Source organism: Sorex araneus, chromosome 2 (assembly GCF_027595985.1).
Source record: "Sorex araneus isolate mSorAra2 chromosome 2, mSorAra2.pri, whole genome shotgun sequence".
In the NCBI taxonomy this organism is placed as follows: domain Eukaryota; kingdom Metazoa; phylum Chordata; class Mammalia; order Eulipotyphla; family Soricidae; genus Sorex; species Sorex araneus.
Window position 1 is genome coordinate 174,241,339 of NC_073303.1, and position 17,392 is coordinate 174,258,730.

Here is a 17,392-nt window from a genome sequence, read left to right on the forward strand (position 1 = left end):
ATCCTTTCCCATTCTGTAGATTGTCTTTATATTTTGGTCACTGTATCTTTTGCAGTGCAGAAGCTTCTTAGTTTAATATAGTCCCATTTGTTTATCTATCTCTGTTTCCACTTGGTTGGTCAGTTGCATGTCATCTTTGAAGATACCTGTAGCTTCAATATCGTGGAGGGTTTTGCCGACCTTGTCTTCGATGTACCTTATGAATTGTGGTCTGATGTTGAGGTCTTAAATCCATTTTGATCTGACTTTTGTGCATAGTGTCAGGTCGAGGTCTAAGCCCATTCTTTTGCATATGGTTGTCCAGTTTTGCCAGCACCATTTGTTAAAGAGGCTTTCCTTGCTCCACTTCACATCTCTTGCTCCCTTATCGAAGATTAGATGATCATACATTTGGGGTTGTGTGTAGGAATATTCCACCCTGTTCCATTGGTCTGCGGCTCTGCTTTGTTCCAGTACCATGCTGCTTAAATTGTTACTGCTTTTTAATAAAGTCTGAGGTTGGGGATGGTGATGCCTCCCATTGTCTTTTTCCCAAGAATTGTTTTAGCTATCCATCAGCATTTATTATTCCATATGAATTTCAGGATAGTTTGATCCATTTCTTTGGAGAATTTCATGGGTATTTTTATAGGGATCGCGTTTGGGGAGTATTGCCATTTTGACAATGTTTATTCTCCCTATCCATAAACAGGGGATATGTTTCCATTTCCTCATGTCCTCTTTTATTTCAAGGAGTAGCGTTTTACAGTTTTCTTTGTAGAGGTCCTTTACTTCTTTAGTTAAGCTGATTCCAAGGTACTTGATTTTCTGGGGCACGATTGTGAATGGAATTGCTTTTTTCATGTCCCTTTACTCTGTCTCATTGTTTGCAAATAGGAACATAAACTTTTCTAAGGAAGAGATACGAATGGCCCAAAGGCACATGAAAAAATGCTCTGCATCACTAATCATCAGGGAGATGCAGATCAAAACAACTATGAGATACCACCTCACACCACAGAGACCGGCTCACATCCAAAAGAACAAAAGCAACCGCTGTTGAAGAGGATGTGGGGAGAAAGGGACCCTTCTACACTGCTGGTGGGAATGCCATCTGGTTCAGCCCTTTTGGAAAACAATATGGACACTTCTCAAAAATTATAATTTGAGCTTCCATTTGATCTAGCAATACCACTTCCGGGAATATGTCACAGAGAATTAAGAAAGTATAGTAGAAATGACATCTGCACTTATATGTTCATCACAGCGCTATTTACAATAGCCAGAATCTGGAAAAAACCCGAGTGCCCAAGAACAGATCAATGGTTAAAGAAACTTTGGTACATCTTATACAGTGGAATACTATGCAGCTGTTAGAAAAGATGAAGTCATGAACTTTGCATATAAATGGATCAACATGGAAAGTATCATGTTAAGTGAAATGAGTCAGAAAGAAAGGGACAGACATAGAAAGATTGCACTCATCTGTGGAATATAAAATATCAGAGTAGGAGACTAACACCCAAGAATAGTAGTATATAATACAAGGAAGTTGGCTCCATGGCTTGGAAGCTGGCCTCACAGGCTGGGGGAAGGTCAGCCCGGATAGAGAAGGGGACACCTAGTAAAACGTGGTTGGAGATCCCACACAGGAAGGGAGATGCATGCTGAAAGTAGACTAGAGATTGAACATGATGGCCACTCAATACCTCTATCGCAAACCACAACACAAAAAGGAGAGAGAGAACAGAATGGAATACTCTGCCACAGAGGTGAGATGGGGTGGAGGGTGGGGTATGTGATTGGAGGGTAGGAGGGATACTGGATTCATTGGTGGTGGAAAATGGACACTGGTGGAGGGATGGGTTCTCGAACATTGTATGAGGGAAACACAAGCAGGAAGATGGGTAAATTTGTAACTGTACCCTCACGGTGACTCACTAAAGAAATAAATAGTGCTCACTTCGGCAGCACATATACTAAAACTGGAACGATACAGAGAAGATTAGCATGGCCCCTGCGCAAGAATGACACGCAAATTCGTGAAGCGTTCCATATTTTTTTTCCCGACAATATAGATTTCAGGTTGAAAAAGATTAGAAGGGACAGCGAAGGCCACTTTCTATTCATCAAGGGATATGTAGAACAGGAGGAAATCACACTCTTAAACATATACGCACCCAACGAACGACCGGCTAAATACTTAAAACAACTCCTTACAGACCTCAAAGAGGACATCACTAACAGCACAATAGTAGTTGGAGACTTCAATATCTCCCTATCACCTTTGGATAGATCAACAAGAACAAAACTCAGCAAGGAAACACTGACTCTGAAAGAAGAAATAGAAGAGAGAGGCCTAATAGACCTATACAGGGCATTACACACCAAAAAGAAAGAATACACATTCTTTTCTAGTGCACACGAAACATTTTCCAAAATAGACCATGTACTGGGCCCCAGAACATACCTCAGTAGAATCAGAAAAATAGAAATTGTATCAACCATCTTTAGAGACCACGAAGCGCTGAAGATAGAAGCCAACCACACACCGACACGGAGAACCAAATCAAACACCTGGAAACTAAACAACTCAATGCTGAACAATGAGTGGGTCAGAAAGGAAATCAAAGAAGAAATCAAGAAATACTTAGAAACAAATGAAAGTGAGGACACGAGTTATCAAAACCTATGGGACGCAGCTAAAGCCGTGTTAAGGGGAAAATTTATAGCTCTCCAAGCATTCCTCAGGAGGGAAGAAAGGGCCCACATAGAGAACTTGACTTCGCAGCTCAAGACCTTAGAAAAGGACCAGAAAAAGGAACCCAAACCAGACCGAAGGAAAGAAATAATAAAAATTAGAGCCGAAATTAATGACATCGAAACCAAAAAGACAATCCGAAAGATCAATGAAACAGAGAGCTGGTTCTTCAAGAAAATAAATAAGATTGATAAACCATTAGCAAGACTCACAAAGAAAGAAAGAGAGAGAACCTTAATAAATCGAATCAGAAATGAAAAGGGGGACATCATAACAGAAACCAGTGAGATTCAAAAGATCATTAGAGACTACTTTGAAGGTCTATACGCCACAAAACAAGAGAACCTAAAAGAAATGGATGAATTCCTTGACGCCTACAATCTCCCAAGTCTGAACAAAGAGACTTGGAATACTTGAATAGACCCATTAATGTTAAGGAAATTGAAACTGTAATAAAAAATCTCCCCAAAAACAAAAGCCCAGGCCCAGATGGATTCACTGGCGAATTCTTTCAAACATTCCAAGAAGACCTGTTGCCAATTTTCCTCAAGCTTTTCCAGGAAATTGAAAAAAACAGGAGCTCTCCCAAACAGTTTCTATGAAGCACACATCGCCCTAATACCAAAAGCAAACAAAGACACCACTAAGAAAGAAAATTATAGAGCAATATCCCTGATGAACACCGATGCGAAGATCCTCAACAAAATACTAGCAAATAGGATCCAACAACTCATCAAGAAGATCATACACCATGAGCAAGTGGGATTCATCCCGGGGATGCAGGGATGGTTTAACATCCGGAAATCAATCAACATAATCCATCATATCAACAAAAGTAAAGATAAAAACCATATGATCATATCAATAGATGCAGAGAAAGCATTTGACAAGATTCAACATTCGTTCATGATGAAAACTCTCACCAAAATGGGTTTTGGAGGAACTTTCCTCAAGATAGTCGAAGCCATCTACCACAAACCTACGGCAAGCATTATCCACAATGGAGAAAAACTAAGGGCCTTTCCTCTAAGATCAGGCACAAGACAAGGATGCGCACTCTCACCACTTCTCTTCAATATAGTACTGGAAGTACTTGTGATAGCAGTTAGACAAGAAAAAGAGATTAAGGGCATCCAGATAGGAAAGGAAGAAATCAAACTCTCACTATTTGCAGATGATATGATACTATATCTAGAGGAGCTCAAAGCCTCTACTAAGAAACTCTTAGAAACAATAGACTTATACAGTAAAGTTGCAGGCTACAAAATCAATACCCAAAAATCCATGGCTTTCCTATATACAAACAATGAGGAAGAGGAAAGAGACATGAAAAAAGCAATCCCATTCACAATCGTGCCCCAGAAAATCAAGTACCTCAGAATCAGCCTAACCAAGGATGTAAAAGACCTCTACAAAGAAAACTATAAAACGCTACTCCATGAAATAAAAGAGGACATGAGAAAATGGAAACACATACCCTGCTCGTGGATAGGGAGAATCAATGTTGTCAAAATGGCAATACTCCCCAAAGCATTATACAGATTCAACGCGATCCCTATAAGTATACCCATGCCATTCTTCAAAGAAATGGATCAAGCTATCCTAAAATTCATATGGAACAACAAACGTCCAAGGATAGCTAAAACAATTCTTGGGAAAAAGACGATGGGAGGCATCACCCTCCCCAACCTCAAACTTTACTACAAAGCAGTAACAATTAAAACAGCATGGTACTGGAAAAAAGGCAGAGCTGTAGACCAATGGAACAGGGTGGAATATCCCTATACACAACCCCAAATGTATGACCATCTAATCTTCGATAAGGGAGCAAGAGATGTGAAGTGGAGCAAGGAAAGTCTCTTCAACAAATGGTGCTGGAACAACTGGACAACCACATGCAAAAAAATGGGCTTAGACCTTGACCTGACACCATGCACAAAAGTCAGATCAAAATGGATTAAAGACCTCAACATTAGACCACAAACCATAAGGTACATTGAAGACAAGGTCGGCAAAACCCTCCACAATATTGAAGATAAAGGTATCTTCAAAGGTGACACAGAACTAAGCAATCTAGTAAAAACAGAGATCAACAAATGGGACTACATTAAACTAAAAAGCTTCTGCACCGCAAAAGATACACTGACTAGAATACAAAGACTATCCACAGAATGGGAAAGGATATTTACACAATACCCATCAGATAAGGGGTTGATATCAATGGTATATAAAGCACTGGTTGAACTCTATAAGAAGAAAACATCCAACCCCATCAAAAAATGGGGCGAAGACATGAACAGAAACTTTACCAAGGAAGAAATACGAATGGCCAAAAGGCACATGAAAAAGTGCTCTACATCACTAATCATCAGAGAGATGCAGATCAAAACAACCACGAGATACCACCTCACACCACAGAGACTAGCACACATCCAAAAGAACAAAAGCAACCGCTGTTGGAGAGGATGTGTGGAGAAAGGGACCCTTCTACACTGCTGGTGGGAATGCTGACTGGTTCAGCCCTTCTGGAAAACAATATGGACGACTCTCAAAAAATTAGAGGTTGAGCTCCCATTTGACCCAGCAATACCACTGCTGGGAATATATCCCAGAGAGGCAAAAAAGTATAATCGAAACAACATCTGCACATGTATGTTTATCGTAGCACTGTTTACAATAGCCAGAATCTGGAAAAAACCCGAATGCCCTAGAACGGATGACTGGTTGAGGAAACTTTGGTACATCTATACAATGGAATACTATTCAGGAGGTCATGAATTTTGTATTTAAGTGGATCGGCATGAAAAGTTTCATGCCGAGTGAAATGAGTCAGAAAGAGAGAGACAGACATAGAAAGATTGCACTCATCTGTGGTATATAGAATAACAGAGTGGGAGACTAACACCCAAGAATTGTAGAAATAAGTACCAGGAGGTTGACTCCATGGCTTGGAGGCTGGCCTCACATTCTGGGGAAAGGGTAACTCAGAGAAGGTATCACCAACTATAATGTAGTCGAAGGCCATGTGGGGGAAGGGAGTTGCGGGCTGAATGAGGGCTAGAGACTGAGCACAGTGGCCACTCAACACCTTTATTGCAAAACACAACAGCTAATTAGAGAGAGAGAACAGAAGGGATTGCCTTGCCACAGTGGCAGTGTGGGGTGGGGGGAGATGGGATTGGGGAGGGTGGGAGGGATGCTGGGTTTACTGGTGGTGGAGAATGGGCACTGGTGAAGGGATGGGTTCCCGAACTTTGTATGAGGGAAGCATAAGCACAAAAGTGTATAAATCTGTAAATGTGCCCTCACGGTGATTTACTAATTAAAAATAAATAAATTAATTAAAAAATCATAAAAAATAAATACTTTTTTAAAAATATAAATAAATAAATAAATAAATTGTTGATGCTGAAATTAAAAATGGATGTATATGAAAATATATAAGCATACATATGTATATATTACAATTTATTATAAAAAATATTGCGATGATGCAAATAAATTGATAAAGATACAATACTATCAGGGCAAGAGCAATAGCACAGTGGGTAGGGCCTTTGCCTTGTACATGGCTGACCTGGGTTCAATCCCTGTCATCCCATATGGCCCCCCAAGTACTGCCAAGAGTAATTCCTGAGTGCAGAGCCAGGAATGACTCCTGAGCATCGCTGGGTGTGCCCTCCCCCCACAAAAAGACATAATGTTATAATCATATTGATCTTAAATATCATGCATATATTTTTGTTACCCCACTCCCCGCCCGGAGTCAACAAATGTGCTAGCATGTACACATAAGATAACAAAAAAAATGTAACTTAGAGACCAAATTTTGCTGAAGTGACACTAGAAAACCCAGAAGACTAGGCTCATCCTCATTTGTAAGCTGAATTTTTTTTTTTTGTCTTCTGCCCCAGTTCTGTATATTTTGTGCACAATAAAATTTCTGGCCTATAGCTGGCCCTAAAATTCTTGAGAGATGAGAGAAAGTAAAAGTTAACTCATCAAGCAATATACTATATATTGATTTTGTTTTATATTTTATAACTTCCTTAAAACAGTTGCAAAATTATGATGCCTGTCCTACTGGAAAGGTTTTTATCTAGATCATTTCAAAAAATAGGGCTATCAGATGTGGGGTTTACTGTTACCCATTATACTTTGCTGTGGGGTTTACTACCACCCATTATACTTTGCTCAGACATATTACACTCGGGAGAGATAACTCAGCTCTTAGACTGTGAGGTTTTCACAATGTGTGATTATGATGCTCCAACCCTTTTCCTTTCACGATCTGATTCTTGTGGATGTAGTTTTGTGTATTTGCTCGTGATGGAGACTTTTGCATCAGCAGCTCTTTCTCTGACCAAATCTGGCTTTGTGTTGCTCACTATTTAACACCTAAGAATGCTTCCATTTTTTCAGTGTCATCTGCCTCTAACTTTATTGCATTGTTCCACATGACCTTGTAGGAAACCAACATATAGAAAACTGAATATTAAAACTTTTTAATATTCATATTTTATTAACTTATTTTATTTTATTTAAAATATTTAATTTAAAATATTTTATTTAAAAATATTTTATTCAATATTTGTTCATAGTTATTATTGGCAATGTATTTAAATATTTTATTGAGTTCATACACTTTATTTGTTTCTTCACTTTGGAGGAGAATATCTGAACTTCCAGGGAGAAGTACAGAAAGGTGATTCATGAATGAAAATAATATTAATAATGGGCACAATGATAAAATAGTATGATAAATATTTCCATTTCTTCCCCCTTTATCATTTAAGTCCTGATTTGTTAAGGGCAGAGATAGAGTTGGCAATCATCGAGATAGAATGATTTGAGGTATCCAGGGACCTTTCTTCTTCCTCAGATATTTTCATTTTCTATTGACTACATTTTGAAAAACCCTGCAGTAAGATTGGTCTACTTAATTAAAAGATTAAAATGACAGCTCTCTTGAGAGGTCTTACACAGAGCCACGATTAATCCCTTTTGTATGAATAAATTTCTGGAGTATTTTAGGAGGAAAAGGGAATTTAGAGGGGAGTAGTAGGTTGGAATGCCTCCTTGAAAGTTCTTGAAAAATCAGATGAGATGGTCAGGCTTGGCATTTCATGAGTAAATGTATAAGATGTCATTAGGTCATGTTTGCCTCTTCTAAGTTTTTCTGTCATCAGTACAGGCCTAACCTAAAAGTTATCAATGGTAACTGCTTATTTTAGTTTTTATTGTTTTTTTTTGGGGGGAGGGGGAGGTAAGAAATGGCACAGTTGGTGGTGGTCATGGCTAAATACTGGCTCTGTGCACAAGGCTCACTCCTAGCCATACTAGGGAAAACATACACGGTAGCAACGATCAAATGCATTTGGCTGCATGCAAGGCTAATTTCTTACCCACTGTACATACTATCTCTCTCACACCAGAGGTTTCCATTTTGACATTGTGCTATTACTACAGGATAAGCATTTTTGTTGTTTCGCTTTGTCTTCGTCTACAGTGGACAGTGCTAGGAAGCCTCTGCAGGCTCCATGCTTGGGGAATTACTCTAAGACCGAGGGATCAAGCTCAGGCCTCCTGGATACAAAGCACTTTCTCTGGTTAATTGAGCTCTCTCTTCAGTCATGTTATTCTATTTATAATATCCATGAATATCTAATCTCTGGGAATTTTCAATAGAAGAATTCAGCTATAGCGTCAATATATTTGGAGAGTTGGAAATAAATGATAAACTGTTCTTTTAACCTTCATTTCAGCTTGAAAGACTCATAATCCCAAATACAATTCCAGGATCACACTGAATAATTTTCTTCTTTGACATTAATAAATGAAACATGAAAATCATAAAGTGATTTTTTTTTAGAAATTAACATTGAGAATATACTATAAATCATTTTATTCGGCTAAAATTATATGTGCTTTTAGTTCCATTGAAAATTCCATGGGAATATAAAGGCAACATTTGAATTTATTGGAGGTAATAACTAAAAATGCAATGTGAGAGGAATATCATATATATTCTGCATTAAACAAGTTGTTAGCTTCTCTAATTTCGTCCTACTTTACCTATCATTGCTTTTATAAGCATAGTGTGGAATTATATGCTTGGGTGTAACTCTTTCTCTCATTTATACACACACACAATGCACACACACACTCACACACACACGCAAATACCTTGATCTTGGCATATCACATAAAATACAAGGATATGAATTACATAAAAGCCCTGTAAGGAACTAAAACTGGAGAACCTCAGCCTCTCTCTTTGAGTACTTTGACTTTTTTGATCCTTTTCTTTCTTGTTCTTTTCATTATTTCCCTTTTTTTGTTGGGGGAAGACTTTTTTGGGAGGTATTAAGTCTCCAACATTTTTACGTCACAGCTGGTAGGGCGTTTGTTTGCCTTGCACGCAGCCAATCCGGGTTCGATTCCTCAGTCCCAGAAATATGCCTGGTTTTGTTGTGGGATTGGATAATTTCTGGGGATCAAATCAGGGTCAGCCCCATGCAAGGCAAGGACCTTAGCCGCTATACTGCCTCTTTGACTCCTACAAGGGCAGCAGTAACCTGGGTTCAATTCCTTCATCCATCTCGGAGAGCCTGGCAAGCTACCTGTGGCGTATTCGATATGCCCAAAACAGTAACAAGTCTCACAATGGAGATGTTACTGGTGCCCACTCCAGCAAATCAATGAACAACAGGACAGAATGCTCCTATCAATCTATCAAACCTTGAACATGAGTCATTGAAGTGGAGAGCCTGGTATTAGCCCCTTGAGCTATCTCCAGTGACCAGCTTTCCAGCTTTTAAATTCTGATACCCTCTGTAATTTTGCAGTTGCATGGTTGGACTCTCCCTGTCCAATATTTCTGTTTTCCCAATAAAGTTGGAAAGTACACATGATTCTCTTAGTCTAAAATTACGTATTTTATCAATCCAGCACCCCATGACAATTGAGATATTTCAACTTTGAATCATTGAGAAAATGAATTTGATTGTCTTAAACTGGGATGAGGTATCATTGTTCATTATTTCATTTCAACATCACGGAACATTTTTGAATCATCAGAGTTTTGTGTGGCAATTTACCAAATAAAACCAATTGGATGGACACTTTAGTCTTCTGCCCCGTGGGGATTGCATGCAGACAAAAACACAAAGACTGTCAAAATTTTGTTTGGAGTCTCTAAGAAGCCATCAGTGAATTCACAGGATGGGTGTTATTTTCACTACAATATCTCTCCCTCAGCCTGGTTCCCAACAAGCCAGCCAGTTTTGAAGTTGACATAGATATTAAGTACAGTTAGAAAACACTTGAAAATTAATGGGTACATTAAGAGTAGAGGCTAAGGTGTTTCACTTAGTCAACCCTTAAAGTATAACTTCATAACAGTCTATTTTCTTTTTTGCCTATGTTGAGTTCTTCATCTAAAAGATCTTAAATTGTTTTATTCTATCATTTACTGGGCACATGTTTGCTGCTCCTAGGTGCACAAAGTATCTCATGAGTACAAAGTATCTCATTGTATTCTAAACTGTTTCACCTGGGGAAATAATCTGACTGTGGGGAGTGGGGTATTTATTCTGTATCACTGTATCACTAACATCCTGTTGTGTTTGCTCATTGATTTGCTTGAGCAGCACCAGTAACGTCTCCATTGTGAGACTTTATGTTACTGTTTTTGGCATATCAGATACACTATGGGTAGTTTACCAGGCTCTGCTCTGCTGGCCTGATACTCTCAGTAGCTTGCTGGGTTCTTAGAGATGGATGAAGGAATTGAACCCAGGTTACTGCTGCCCTTGTAGGAGTCAAAGAGGCAGTATAGAGGCTAAGGTCCTTGCCTTGCATGGGGCTGACCCTGATTTGATCCTCAGAAATTATCCAATCCCACAACAAAACCAGGAGTATTCCCTGGGTTCATAGCCAGGAACAAGCTCTGAGAATGTCACTTCTATCCCCCAAACCAAAAGAAAACCAAAAGTCACCTTCTAATGACTTATTGTTTTTATAGCATCCAATGTACAAGATCGTGTAGTGAGCCCTCAAAGTCAAGACTCCAGATTACAGTGGCACCACTTTGCTTTATTTTAGTTAGACCGAGTCAGATCTTTTCAGGGCATAGAGTTAGAGATGGTAAAAGAGTTTTGACATTTGCTTTGCATGCAGCTGGCCCCAGTTTAATTCCCAGTTCAGCACATGTTCCACGGAGCTCCGCCAGATGTGATCCCTAAGCACAGAGAAGAGGAGGAAACCCTGAACATTGCTAAGTTTGGTTGCAAAACTCGAAAACAACAAACAAAAAATGGTGTGTTTAAAAGATAAACTCATATTTCTCTTCATAGTATGATATTTAGCCCATTTATTACCTCTTTTTGAAGAAATTCCTCAATTTCCCTTTACACAGCCCTCCTCAAATAGCAAAGATCCTCTTCTCTGCTTTTGTATTGCATGGAACATGGCAGATTCCAACACTAATATTTTATAGCTTTCAAAATTTTCTACTTATTTGCATCAGCTTTTCTGGGGCAGGAATTATGCCCCATTCAATTTACATCCTCAGTGCCTACTTTCCACGGAGATTAAGTACAGGATAAGTAAGCAACAAAGGTCAAAAGTGATTGATCAGAGGACTGAAAGGTAGTTTAATGAAAGAGTGACTGCTATATAAGTAAAAGGGCCTGGGTTTGATCCTGCTACCACTCCCTGTTACATACCATTCTCCAAAATGTGAAAATTGATGATTACTCAGAAATAATTCCTATTCACAAATTAGTGTAGATTTATCATACTCTGAGTGCACAAACTTTATCCTATTCTCAATTACAGATTTATCCATAAATGTCTCACTATTTGTCCTGGTTTTAACAATTCTTATATATTTATATTGTTGTATGTTTTAGAAAATATCCAAGAAGTAAGAGGCTTTTACACAGTATATCCAAAGAACATGTTTTAGAACTGAGAACTGCTTGAAAGTTTGTGTAATCTTACATATTGACATGATGAATAGATCAATTTATTATCAGCTTTGGAGTAAAGGGAACTGAGGAGTTAACAACTTAGTTCCAAAATTATTAGCATAATTTTTACATTGTATTTAACTCAAACTTCTGATGATATACTATCATAATTTTAAAAATCACCTTAAACTTTTCTTTAGTTGTAATGACAAATTAGGATATTTTAGTGGAAGGTGAGCATAAAGAGAAAGGGAAGTTTAGCACTGTCACATTTTTGGTCATAAATGAAGCAATTAAATATATCATAGTCTATTTCAGCTTAGCAACTATTTCTTTCCATTAGTTTCAATATTCTTGTTGCACATCTATAGACGTGCAGACTTTGACTTTCGCCTATTCTCTGATTCCCTTCCTGTATGGCACATGGATACAGTGAGAGAAAACACAGTTTTGTTCTCTATATCATCAATTTATGCATATCTTCAACTGATATAGAGATTATCCTTCATGATTTCATATCTTGGTTTCGGAAAGAAAGTATATGTTTTGAAATTTCATCTTTTTACGAGCAAGAACATTTTGAGATGCTGGTCTTATTCTTCTGTTTTCTACAATACTCATCATAGTTTATCTTTACACAGATCTCTGTCTCTCTGTCTCTCTCTCTCTCTTTGATTTTGGGCCACACCCAGTGATGTTCAAGGGATGCTCCAGGCCACATGTGTGAAGATTTCTCACAGTGCTGCATGGAGAACCCGAGGGTACCAGCTATAGAATCATGTCTTTCAACATACCCACAGCCCTTGAGCTATTTCTTTGGCCCATAACATAGATATCTACACTAAGAAAGTCTCACACGAGGCAGTCAATCACACACCCATTGAGACACACATAGAAGTCTGGATCTCTTTCATATTTTTCCAAGTTGATGATAATTTCCCATCTCAAAATATGTTCTATGCCTACACCATACTATCTCAATATGTTGAAGCAGCCATCTTGTTCTCATGTTGCTTCTCAAGGAGTTGTGAAAAATCTATAAATGGCAGTCTTAAGATGAGAAGTAAGTTAGATTTCTTCATTTAATTGGCTAATTCTAAGAACCCATTCTAGAATTTTTATTCTAATGTAGACTATTTTGATTCACACGCCTGATCACTTTTTTACTTCTACTTTTCCATTCCATAAGAGGAAAAAAAAAACAAACACATTTTTTCCCTTTTATTCTTTGGGCCACCTCTAGCAGTGCTCACGGCTTACTCCTGACTCTGCACTCAGGATGGGGATCATGGAACTATAAAGCTTTTTTTTTTTAATAGAAGAGCATTTTTGTATGTTATATGATCATATTACTTTTGTTCTCGATGATATTCACATATTGAAACCATGGTTCCCAAATTACATGATATTTGAAGATGGAGCCATCCTAGTGTAAATGGGCTTAGATTAAAATAGTTTCTGATGAGGGTGGAGTCTTCATGAATAGATTAGTGTATTAATAAGAAGAGATATAAGTGGGGCTGGAGTGATAGCACAGTGGGTAGGGTGTTTGGCTGTCCCAGGTTCTATTCCCAGCATCCCATATGGTCCCCTGAGCACGACCAGGAGTAATTCCTGAGTGCATGAGCCAGGAGTAATTTCTGAGTGCATGAGCCAGGAGTAAGTATCCCCTGTGCATCGCCAGATGTGACCCAAAATCCAAAAAAAAAAAAAGAAGAAGAGATATAAGAGATTTAAACTTCTTTGTCCTCTCTCCTCCTTGTGAAGAAACAGAGGTATAGAGCTAGAGACTGTCTTAAGGTCAGGAGCTTAACTCTCACTGGGACCTGACCATAACGTCCTTCCACTTATAGCCTCCATAGTTCTAAGAAGATAAATTTCTGTGATTTAAGCCACCCAGTCTGATATTTTATTATGGTAGCTGTGCTGATTATACATATCACATCCTCCCCCTCCTCCTACTGAATAGCTTAATCATAATAAGAAGATTATTGGGAGGCTAAATGCAATTTACCATACAGGCAAAATATACTAGGGTATTATAAGGTATTATTGCTGTTATGGATAAAAGAACACAAAGAAGACCTCAAATAAAGACTAATTAATGAGAAATCAAGTGTATATTATTTTTCAAATTAGAGGTTACAGCCCACTAATGAACTGTGAAAACAATTAAACAGGTCACAGCTAAACCTTTTCTAAATGATTTAGAATAGAAAAAAATAAAGTATAATTTGATTTATGATAAGCTTTATTTTATTGTGTAATCTTAGTCTACAGCTTAGTAATGAGTATGTTAGCTTTGTGTCTGTGTGTAGGAGTTACTAATATGAAATACAGGGCTAGAGCAATAGTACAGAAAGTTGGGTGCTTGCCTTGCACTCTGCTGACCCAGGTTTGATCCCTGGCAACGAAAATAGTCTCCAGAACTGTGTCAGAGTGAATTCTGAGGACGGAGGCAGGAGTAGGCCCTGAGTACTGCTGCGTGTGGCCCTCAAAGCCCAAAAATATGAAACATTTTTCTTTCTTGACAAATGAACTACTAGAGCCATATCCAGCTTAATAAAAGAAATAAAGATAAAAGTCAGTTTGCTTGTTTTATTTCTATTGCCTTCAACAAAGGGGTTTTGGAAATATTACCTTCTGAAATGCTTCTGGCAGTTGCTCTGATGGACATGACTTTGAAAGATCAGTCACAGGATACTGTCCTCATAGTCTATCCTCTCTTCTTCAGACACACACAGACTTTATCTCTACTGGATTTCAAATTTGATGGGCAAAATATTCATACTATCAATTCATCTTTTTGGTGTATTTTGTTTAATATACACCATTGCGTAATATAGTGCTGTAATTTGGTATAATATAGTTTATTTAAAATGTTCCACCTTTACATTGAAGACAAGGTCGGCGAAACCCTCCACGATATTGAAGATAAAGGTATCTTCAAAGGTGACACGGAACTAAGCAATCTAGTAAAAACAGAGATCAACAAATGGGACTACATTAAACTAAAAAGTTTCTGCACCGCAAGAGATACAGTGACCAGAATACAAAGACTATCCACAGAATGGGAAAGGATATTTACACAATACCCATCAGATAAGGGGTTGATATCAATGGTATATAAAGCACTGGTTGAGCTCTACAAGAAGAAAACATCCAACCCCATCAAAAAATGGGGCAAAGAAATGAACAGAAACTTTACCAAGGAAGAAATACGAATGGCCAAAAGGCACATGAAAAAGTGCTCTACATCACTAATCATCAGAGAGATGCAGATCAAAACAACTATGAGATACCACCTCACACCACAGAGACTAGCACACATCCAAAAGAACAAAAGCAACCGCTGTTGGAGAGGATGTGGGGAGAAAGGGACCCTTCTTCACTGCTGGTGGGAATGCCAACTGGTTCAGCCCTTCTGGAAAACAATTTGGACGACTCTCAAAAAATTAGATATTGAATTCCCATTTGACCCAGCAATACCACTGCTGGGAATATATCCCAGAGAGGCAAAAAAGTACAATCGAAACAACATCTGCACATGTATGTTCATCGCAGCACTGTTTACAATAGCCAGAATCTGGAAAAAACCCGAATGCCCCAGAACGGATGACTGGTTGAGGAAACTTTGGTACATCTATACAATGGAATACTATGCAGCTGTTAGAAAAAAGGAGGTCAAGAATTTTGTAGTCAAGTGGATGGGCATGAAAAGTTTCATGCTGAGTGAAATGAGTCAGAAAGAGAGAGACAGACATAGAAAGATTGCACTCATCTATGGTATATAGAATAACAGAGTGGGAGACTAACACCCAAGAACTGTAGAAATAAGTACCAGGAGGTTGACTCCATGGCTTCGAGGCTGGCCTCACGTTCCGGGGAAAGGTCAACTCAGAGAAGCGATCACCAACTACATTGTAGTCGAAGGCCATGTGGGGGAAGGGAGTTGCGGGCTGAATGAGGGCTAGAGACTGAGCACAGCGGCCACTCAACACCTTTATTGCAAACCACAACAGCTAATTAGAGAGAGAAAACAGAAGGGAATGCCTTGCCACAGTGGCAGGGTGGGGTGGGGGGGAGATGGGATTGGGGAGGGTGGGAGGGACACTGGGTTTACGGGTGGTGGAGAATGGGCACTGGTGAAGGGATGCGTTCCCAAACTTTGTATGAGGGAAGTATAAGCACAAAAGTGTATAAATCTGTAACTGTACCCTCACGGTGATTCTCTAATTAAAAATAAATAAATTAAAAAAAAATGTAAACAAGAAAAAAAAAATAAAAAAAAATAAAATGTTCCACCTTTGCAATCTGGTTTGTCCTTCCTTTGATATTCTTTGGGCATGATTTACTCCCCTTAAGTTCAGACTGATATACTCAAGATTGGAAATTTTAAAATTTGTAGCAGTGCTTTTTTTTATTTTCTTAGCCTTGGGGACTCAGAAACAATTTTCTTAAGGAGTGACTTATGAAATTGCTGAAGAACCACAAGCTATTTAACATATTGGGAGCATATTGCACCTTATGTAGGGAAATAAGATGATGCAAGAGCAGGTTTGAATATTGAACAGTTTTGTGAACCAAGTTAATAATTCTGAAGTCTATCTTGACACCAACAGGCCTTTCTAACTAGTAAGGGTGGATTGTGCAGGGCATAGAGGGCAGAATAGGATAGAAAGGATATATTAGCACTGTAGCCCTGTCATCCCGTTGTTCATCAATTTGCTCAAGGGGGCACCAGTAACGTCTCCATTGTGAGATCTGTCGTTACTGTTTTTGGCATATCAAATATGCCACAGGTAGCTTGCCAGGCTCTGCCGTGCAGGCTGGATACTCTTGGTCACTTGCTGGGCTCTCGGAGAGGGATGGATAAATCAAACCCGGGTCGGCCTCATGAAAGGCAAACGCCCTACCCACTATGCTATTGCTCCAGTCCAGAAAGGATATATTACAAGAAATTGATGAAATAAAGTTTTAGTTTTGAAACACTGTCTCAAAAGCAAAATATTTGGAGGGAGGTGAAAAAAAAACACCTGGCTCTAGTCAGGAAGATTGTGATGCTATCAGGCATGAAATAATTTAAAGAAATAATTTACTTGCATTCAGGAAAAAATGAAAAGTTGGAAGATGAGAAGTAGAAAAAGTGGTGTTAGTTTGTTGTCATGATCACACGTATCTCATATTGAATTGGATTTGGAGAATTAAGTGAGTGAGTTGTGAAAGATGTCTTCACGTCTGGTTTACGTAATAAGTATGGATATGGAAAGATTACTGCTTTACAACATATTAGGAAATGATAGATGGAGAAATGATAAAGGTAGTTAATGTAGAAACTTAGAGAGGAAACTCTAGATAACAATTGTCTCGGTGTATAGATATCTATACTTTCACTCCAGCAAAACTCAATAGCATGTTATAGCTAAGTATTTTTATTACTACAGTTGGAGAAAATGCAAGATACAAAGTTGAAAGAAATACTGGAGACATTGACTGCCTTTCAAGGCTATATAGATCAGTTAAGTTCATCAGTTTTGATTTTGTGCATATTCACTCGTACAAATGGAGAATAAGCATAGAATGAATCAGAGAGAAACAGAATTTTTTTCCTATTTTATTATTTGCATTTATTTTTATTGAGATAATGTTAATTTATAAAGTGGTTCTTTACTGATGA

The 17,392-nt window shown here is 38.4% G+C and overlaps 1 non-coding gene across 1 annotated transcript; it reads left to right on the forward strand.

Moving 5' to 3' along the window:
• Positions 1–1,934: 1,934 nt before the first annotated feature.
• Positions 1,935–2,041, forward strand: LOC129402784 (U6 spliceosomal RNA). The gene has a single exon (XR_008628827.1). It is a non-coding gene; the product is annotated as a U6 spliceosomal RNA (small nuclear RNA).
• The last annotated feature ends 15,351 nt before the right edge of the window (positions 2,042–17,392 follow it).